This window comes from Panthera leo, chromosome C2 (genome assembly GCF_018350215.1).
Source record: "Panthera leo isolate Ple1 chromosome C2, P.leo_Ple1_pat1.1, whole genome shotgun sequence".
Lineage (NCBI taxonomy): Eukaryota > Metazoa > Chordata > Mammalia > Carnivora > Felidae > Panthera > Panthera leo.
In genome coordinates this window covers 98,132,757-98,140,775 of record NC_056687.1, presented here as the reverse complement: position 1 = coordinate 98,140,775, position 8,019 = coordinate 98,132,757, and the positions used below count along the sequence as shown (strand labels likewise).

The 8,019-nt window shown below is 40.1% G+C and overlaps 1 pseudogene; it reads left to right on the top strand.

Moving 5' to 3' along the window:
• Window positions 1-4,310: 4,310 nt before the first annotated feature.
• On the top strand, window positions 4,311-4,889 carry LOC122229315 (annotated as a pseudogene).
• Window positions 4,890-8,019: the final 3,130 nt, after the last annotated feature.

Here is an 8,019-nt window from a genome sequence, read left to right as displayed (position 1 = left end):
GCTCAGATCCTGCTCTCATGGTTCCTGAGTTCAAGCCCCAGGTCCAGCTCTGCACTGACAGCTGCGGAGCTTCCTTGGGATTCTCTGTCTCCCTCTCTCTCTGCCCCTCCCCTGCTTGCTCTCTACCTCTCTGTCTCTCAAAATAAATAAATAAACATTTAAAAATATATATAACAGGGGCACCTGGGTGGCTCAGTCGGTTAAGCGTCCGACTTCAGCTCAGGTCACGATCTCGCGGTCCATGAGTTCGAGCCCCGTGTCAGGCTCTGGGTTGATGGCTCAGAGCCTGGAGCCTGCTTCCGATTCTGTGTCTCCCTCTCTCTCTGCCCCTCCCCCGTTCATGCTCTCTCTCTGTCTCAAAAATAAATAAAACGTTAAAAAACTTTTTTTTAAATATATATAACAAAAATAACACTGAACTTGGAGCAAGGCAAATGGGCAGAATAAGCAGGAAAAAAAAGTAAAAGAAATGCAGAAGTAGGAGAGATGAATCATCTGGTGCAGTCCTTTGAAAGTCAAGGCAGGAAAAAAGACCAAACGTGTGTACGGGACAGGGTAGGGGTCTTCAGATGATGAAAAATGAATGCAGTCCCTGGGCATTTACCGGTAAAGACACCGTAGGGAGACCATGTGCTTGGCTGTGGAGTAAATTCCCTGTTACAGACGGATTTGCCCCATAAAGTACCATAATTAACACTAGGTTGCATGGGCTTGTGATTGACAGCAATGTTGATATTTGTATTTACCTGAAAGCAAAAGGTCTTAGACTTTAGGCTACATAAATATCACCTAGGGACTTGTTAGATATGCTGATCCCTAAGATCAACCTCACAAGGGTCTGATTCAGATTTTCACGAGCCTGCTAACTCAGTGCTACTCGATGACGAGCTTTGAAGATGAGCACAAGTTTCCAAACTATCTGTTATCCTCCTGGAAGAAAGAAGTACTGATAATGAGAATAAGAGACTAGAAACTTCATGAACAATCTGACATTGTTGCAACATCCAAGCCCCCATAATTAGTGGACTCGTCTCGTTGCACAGAGCATAGGACAAGAATTTCAGTCCTCTACAGGTTAAGAAAAATAAAAAATAAAAAAGACCTTTCTCCCAAATAGTTTAAGAAGCCCTGACCTAGATAATTCTGATTCATATATTCCATAAACCAAATTTCAAAGAAATATGCTACTAAGTTCCAAGAAAATCTTAATTTGATCACATTTCAAGCATATTTTATGTGTATAACAAAGGAATATTACTTATATATGCTTATTCATATATTTTATGTTTTTATTTGTTAATATTTACTTATTTTTGAGAGAGAGAGAGAGACAGAGCTCGAGCAGGAGAGGGGCAAACAGAAAAGGAGACACAGAATCCTAAGCAGGCTTCAGACTCCAAGCTGTCAGCACAGAGCCAATGCAGGGCTCGAACTCTCCGAACCATGAGAACGTGACCTGAGCTGAAGTCAGACATGTAACTGACTGGGCCACCCAGATGGCACCCCTATATTTATTTTTATATTAAAATGATATCCAAATGAACTGTTATTTTTTAACGTTTATTTATTTTTGAGAAAGAGACAGAGACAGAGTGTGAGCTGCAGAGGGGCAGAGAGAGAGGGAGACACAGAATCCGAAGCAGGCTCCAGGCTCTGAGCTGTCAGCACAAAGCCTGACGCGCCCTCCAACTCACAGACTGCGAGATCTTGACAGACCGCAAGCCAAAGTCAGATGATTAACCGACTGAGCCACCCAGGCGCCCCCAAATGGACTCTTATACAGTTTGAAATAAGTGGGTAAAATTGGGATCACGACCCTAGAGATTTTTGTTATTTTTTATACTCCAATTTGACTTATTATTAAGAAGTAACAGCTCATTTTATTCTGCTCTGCTTTGTTGAAACTAGTCATGAATGCCTGGGCATGTTATAAATATTTATGCTTTATGAATAAGAGTGTGCAAATGACAAAGTTCTTTCAAAATAAACACAATGACGCGGATACACTAAAGTCTTCAAATTTTTGTCAATGAACATTTTAATCGGAAAAAATTACATGAACAATTTTTCTTGCCCTTTTCTTGATAAGAGCAAAGGATGATGAAAAACAGATATCACAAATATATCCAGGAAATTTAAGCCAGCATCACTTGTCTCTGCTTTTCACAGGACTTAAATAAAATATCACAATAATGTCAGATCTGGTTGTCGTTATTGTAGAAGAAAGACCAGGGAGAAAGGCACTGTCCCCCAGTCTCACATGGTAAGCACAACACTGTTTACCGTTTTTTTCCCCTTTCCTAATCATTAAATCCTTGAGTATCTCATTTATAAACATGAAAAATTCAGCGACTTGCTTGCAGAACTGATGAGATATTAGTTAAGCACAAAGATTCTCAGTGGTAGAAATTTGGCTCCTTTCCATCACCGCCTTCTACTTCTCACTTGTTTTCCCTGGTTCCAATTCCTTTGCATTTTCCAGGGTTGTTTTTTTTTTTTTTTCCAGCTACCAACTGAATTGCTAAATTCCATTTGGGTAAGCAAGAGAATTACCTTAGGTTTGCAAAGATACAAAGTCACGTCATAAAAATGATATGGATGGCCCATAATGCTCTTTGCTTTTTTTTTTTTTTAATTTTAGGGAGAAAGAGAGAGAGCACAAGCAGGGGAAAAGGACAGAGGGGAGAGAAAGAGAGGGAGAGGGAGAGGGAGAGCGGGAGAGAGAATATTCTAAGTAAGCTCCATGCTCAGAGCAGAGTCTAGCACAGGGCCTGGTGCCATGACCCTGAGATCATGATCTGAGCCAAAATCAAGAGTCGGAGGCTCAACCCACTGAGCCACCCAGGCACCCCCATAATGCTGTTTTAAAAATAAATAAATTACTTCCTATCCCATTACAAGATCTGTGTGCATGCGCACGCACACTCACACACATTTTCCATGTCAAAAAATTATCAAATATATGTTATATCCTTATTTTATCTTCCTTGAAACACTGCCCAGTCTCATATATTAATATTTTATTCCCAAATGTAACATGTCAAAGTGAAGAGTTGTGTTGACCAGCAAGAAGTCAGAAGGAAAGAAATGCCCCTGCTTCCAGGAAAACTATTGTTAGTACAGCAGCCAATAAACAAAAGGGAAAGGCAGGAGGGAGCCTTTTATGAGGAGAGAAATGCAGACGATGACAAAACTTATAAGGCTAAGAAAAAACAAATCATCTTTAGGAGAACTTTCCCTAGAAATGTCTTTGCCTTTCAAGAGGAGAAATGCCCTGCTGAGTCAGCAGAGTTTGGTGGTGGGTGTACTGGGGTGGGGAGGGGGGTTGGATCTTATGTGGTTTTCAAAACACTGAACTCAAACGCCCTGGCAAAAAAAGAAAAAAGGCTGTGTTGCACGTAAGATGAGAATGACTTTAGGCTCAGGAAATTGCAAATTGAGGATGAGGAAAATCAAGCACAAGGGTTGCAGAGAAAAGAAACGGAGCACATTTGGGCTGGTAGCATCCTGATGTAGAGGAGAAACAAATCCACAAAGTTGGTCGTGTGCCCATTTCATCCTGGCACTTTGCTTCATGAATGTGCTAGAAAAAGTGGCAAAAAAACTGAACGAGCTCTAATTCTCGTTCAGTCGTAGAGCTGTTCAGTCAAGCAAGAGAGCAGATAACGAATACCTACACTGAAAAATTGATTTGTGGATTCTCAAATTCTTCATTTTGTTTATGTTTCAGAAATGTATGGATGTGTCAGGATGTCCTAGTGGGGTTTTTTTCCCCTTTCAATATTTTATCACAGCGAGAAGAAGTGACTTGACTATAACTGAGAAATGCAAATTAATTTTATCTTGCCATGTAAAATATACTATTGTCAGTCTACAACAAACGTAAAAAAATAAGATTCTCTGAAGTGGATAACATAGTCAATAAGATGTTTTTACTGTGGGAAATAAAAAGTCCCCAATCCTTCAGAAAAATATTCAGTCTGGATTTTTATGAACTTTAAAATTATAGGGCATAACAAGGATGCATAGAAAGGGCACTCCTCTTACACTACTGGTGGGAATGCAAACCGGTGCAGCCACTCTGGAAAACAGTATGGAGGTTCCTCAAAGTTAAAAATAGAATACCCTATGACCCAGCAATTGCACTACTAGGATGCAAAAATACGATTTGAAGGGGCACATGCACCCCGATGTTTGTAGCAGCATTATCAACAATAGCCAAATTATGGAAAGAGCCCAAATGTCCATCAATTGATGAATGGATAAAGAAGATGTGGTTTAGCTTTCCTTTTGTAACTGCAGCTGCACCCATGAGTATGCTCAGGCTTCAGAAGAGGCTTGCCTCCAGTGTCCTCCACTGTGGGCAAAAAGCAGGACTGGTTGGACCCCAATGATACCAATGCAATTGTCAATGCCAAGTCCCATCATCAGATCCAGAAACTGATCAAAGATGGGCTGGTCATCCAGAAGCCTGCAGCCGTCCATTCCTGGGCTCAGTGCTGGAAAAACACTTCGGCCTGCCGGAAGGGCAGGCATATGGGCATTTCTAAAAGAAAAGGCACTGCCGATGCTCAGAAGCCTCAGAAGGTAACCTGAAGAAGAGGATGAGAATCTAGGCCAGCCTGCTCAGAAGATACCATGAATCTAAGGTTGACCGCCACATGTATCAGAGTCCATACCTGAAAGTGAAGGGTAACATGTTCAAAAACAAGCAGATTCTCATGGAACACATCCACAAGCTGAAGGCAGACAAGGCTTGCAAGAAGCTTCTGGATGACCAGTCTGAGGCCCACAGATCTAAGACCATGAAAGCACACGAGGGCTGTGAAGAATGGCTCCAGGCCAAGAAGGAGGAAATCATCCACACTCTGTCCAAGGAGGAAGAGGAAAACATAGGAGAAGTGGGAAAAACAGGAGAGAGGGAAGCAAACCACAAGAAATTCTTAACTATGGAGAATAAACTGAGGGTTGATGGAGGGAGGTTGGGGGAATTGGGCTAGATGGGGGATGGGTATTAAGGAGGGCATTTGTTGTAATGAGTCCTGGGTGTTGTATGCAAGTGATGAATCACTAAATTCTACTGCTGAAACCAATATTACCTTATATGTTAACTAACTAGGATTTATATTATTTATTTTTTTTTAACATTTATACATTTCTGAGAGAAAGAGAGAGACAGAGAATGAGTGGGGAAGGGGCAGAGAGAGAGGGAGACACAGAATCCGAGGCAGCCTCCAGGCTCTGAGCTGTCAGCACAGCGCCCGGCGTGGGGCTCAAACTCAGGAACTGCGAGATCATGACCTGAGCCGAAGTCAGGCGCTCAACCGACTGAGCCACCCAGTCACCCCATTAACTAACTAGAATTTAAATAAAAACTTGAAACAGAGGGGAAAAAACAGAAAGAAAGCAAAATTATAAGTCATAAATTGTAATATATGTTGTATTAACTAGAAAATATTTTCTACACTTAGTGAATTTATTATGAAATATGTACATATCAATTGTATAAAGATTTAATGAGCATTTATTATCATGACTGGCTGGTATTTACTACAAACCCTTCTTTTTTGGTCTAAGGAACTATGATAGCACATGAAAGAAGGTTTAATTTTAGATATCTGATAATTGCAAACTTTCAGCAAAATTTGAGAATGTGAGACATCATAAATACATTTTTCTTAAATAGGCAGGGATTATTACAGGCCAACTTGACTTCATTCAAAACCTATAAAGAAACAGTTAATTGAGAGCCATTGTTAAACTGACGAAAATGAGCAAATCTCAGACATAAGAAAAAGTAGTTTACAGAGATAATCCAAGTAAAAGCAAAAGCTGCTGAAAGTTTAATTAAATCACTACAGCTATTATTCACTCAGTCACTCAATAAATATTTTGTGAATACTTTGTAACAACAAATATTTTGTTAATATCACACAGTGATAACTGCCATTTATAGAGTGCCATTATGTGTCAGGCATAGTACATAGGCAGTTTCAGAAAACTTAAGAAATTAGGTAAAGATTTCAAAAATTTTAAGGACAAACCTGGTCCATATTAACCCCAGTCCATCTGCAACTGAAGCCAATGTTCTTTCAACCATTGTAAGTTACTTCCTTTTAGTACCTTCTATAGCTTGTACTCTAGGGCTGGAGATGGGGACATAATTAAAATTCCCATACAATGTGGTAAGTGCTCTCAAAGATCAGGAAAGTCTGACTAAAATGAGATTGACTGAGCTGGATGTTGAAGCATAAACTGGAGTTTCCTAGGTAAAGGAAAGGAAGAGAATTTCCTATGATGGGAAAAACAACAACAAAACAAACAACAACAAGAACAACTACAAGAAAACTCCAGCATATTCACGATCAGGGAGGCTATCGAAAATATGGTATAGTCTCACCAAACTCCACACCCGAAAAACAAATAATCCAGTGAAGAAATGGGCAGAAGACATGAATAGACACTTTTCTAAAGAAGACATCCAGATTGCCAACAGGCACATGAAAAGATGCTCAACATCACTCCTCATCAGGGAAATACAAATCAAACCCATACCGAGATACCACCTCACACCAGTCAGAGTGGCTAAAATGGACAAATCAGGAGACTATAGATGCTGGAGAGGATGTGGAGAAACGGAAACCCTCTTGCACTGTTGGTGGGAATGCAAACTGGTGCAGCCGCTCTGGAAAACACTGTGGAGGTTCCTCAAAAAATTAAAAATAGATCTACCCTATGACCCAGCAATGGCACTGCTAGGAATTTACCCAAGGGATACAGGAGTGCTGATGCATAGGGGCACTTGTACCCCAATGTTTATAGCAGCACTTTCAACAATAGCCAAGTTATGGAAAGAGCCTAAATGTCCATCAACTGATGAATGGATAAAGAAACTGTGGTTTATATACACAATGGAATAGTACGTGGCAATGAGAAAGAATAAAATCTGGCCGTCTGTAGCAATGTGAATGGAACGGAGAGTATTATGCTAAGTGAAATGTTAGGCAGAGAAAGACAGATATCATATGTTTTCACTCTTATGTGGATCCTGAGAAACTTAATAGAAGACCGGGGGAGAGGGGAAGGGGAAAAATAAAAAAAAGTTACAGAGAGGGAAGGAGGGAAACCATAAGAGACTCTTAAAGACTGAGAACAAAATGAGGGTTGATGAGGGGTGGGGGAGAGGGGAAAGTGGGTGATAGGCATTGAGGAGGACACCTGTTGGGATGAGCATTGGGTGTTGTATGGAAACCAATTTGATAATAAGTTATATATATATGTATATATATATATGTGAAAATATGGTATAGTCAACAAACATGCATTATGTGTCTATTGTGAGGCAGAATCTACACTATTTATTGGCATTAAATGGATAAACAAAATGAGGCCTTGGACTCAAATATTTTACTATTGTATAGAAGGATAGATCCTATAAACAACTAGGTATTCTAAAGAATCACAGCTGACAATATAGGATGATATACAGGGGCCACAACAGAAAAATTAGTTTCAAAAGAGAAGTTCAGTAAAGACCTCTAAGAGGTAACACTTGAGTAGAGTCTCAAAAAAATACCTAAAACTTCTCTAGGCACTTTCTGCTTCCAAGTATGACGTAGAAAACCTTAGCTCCCATGGGAACATAAAAAATATATATATATGGATAATTCAAAAACCATACTTCTGTGGGACTATCAAAGAACAATGGAAACATGAAAGTCTTGATGAACTGATTTCCAGAGAAAGATTCCTTCATAAGAGAATAGTGTGTCCTGGGTAGTCTGGATGCAGGGAGAGAAGACAGCTGCTTGAGATCCAGAAATTAACTGGGTGGACACAAAGCCAGCTGAGCTACTGGCAATGGTGGGAAGTTTGGGAGTCTGAAAAACTATCAAGTACAATGATTTGCTCAACACAGCAAATTATCTGTACCCCCTCCCACATTTACTAAGAAAGATGCAAGTGAAGGCAGGACTGAAAAACAGAAAGAAAACATACCAATCTGTCCCATCTCCCACA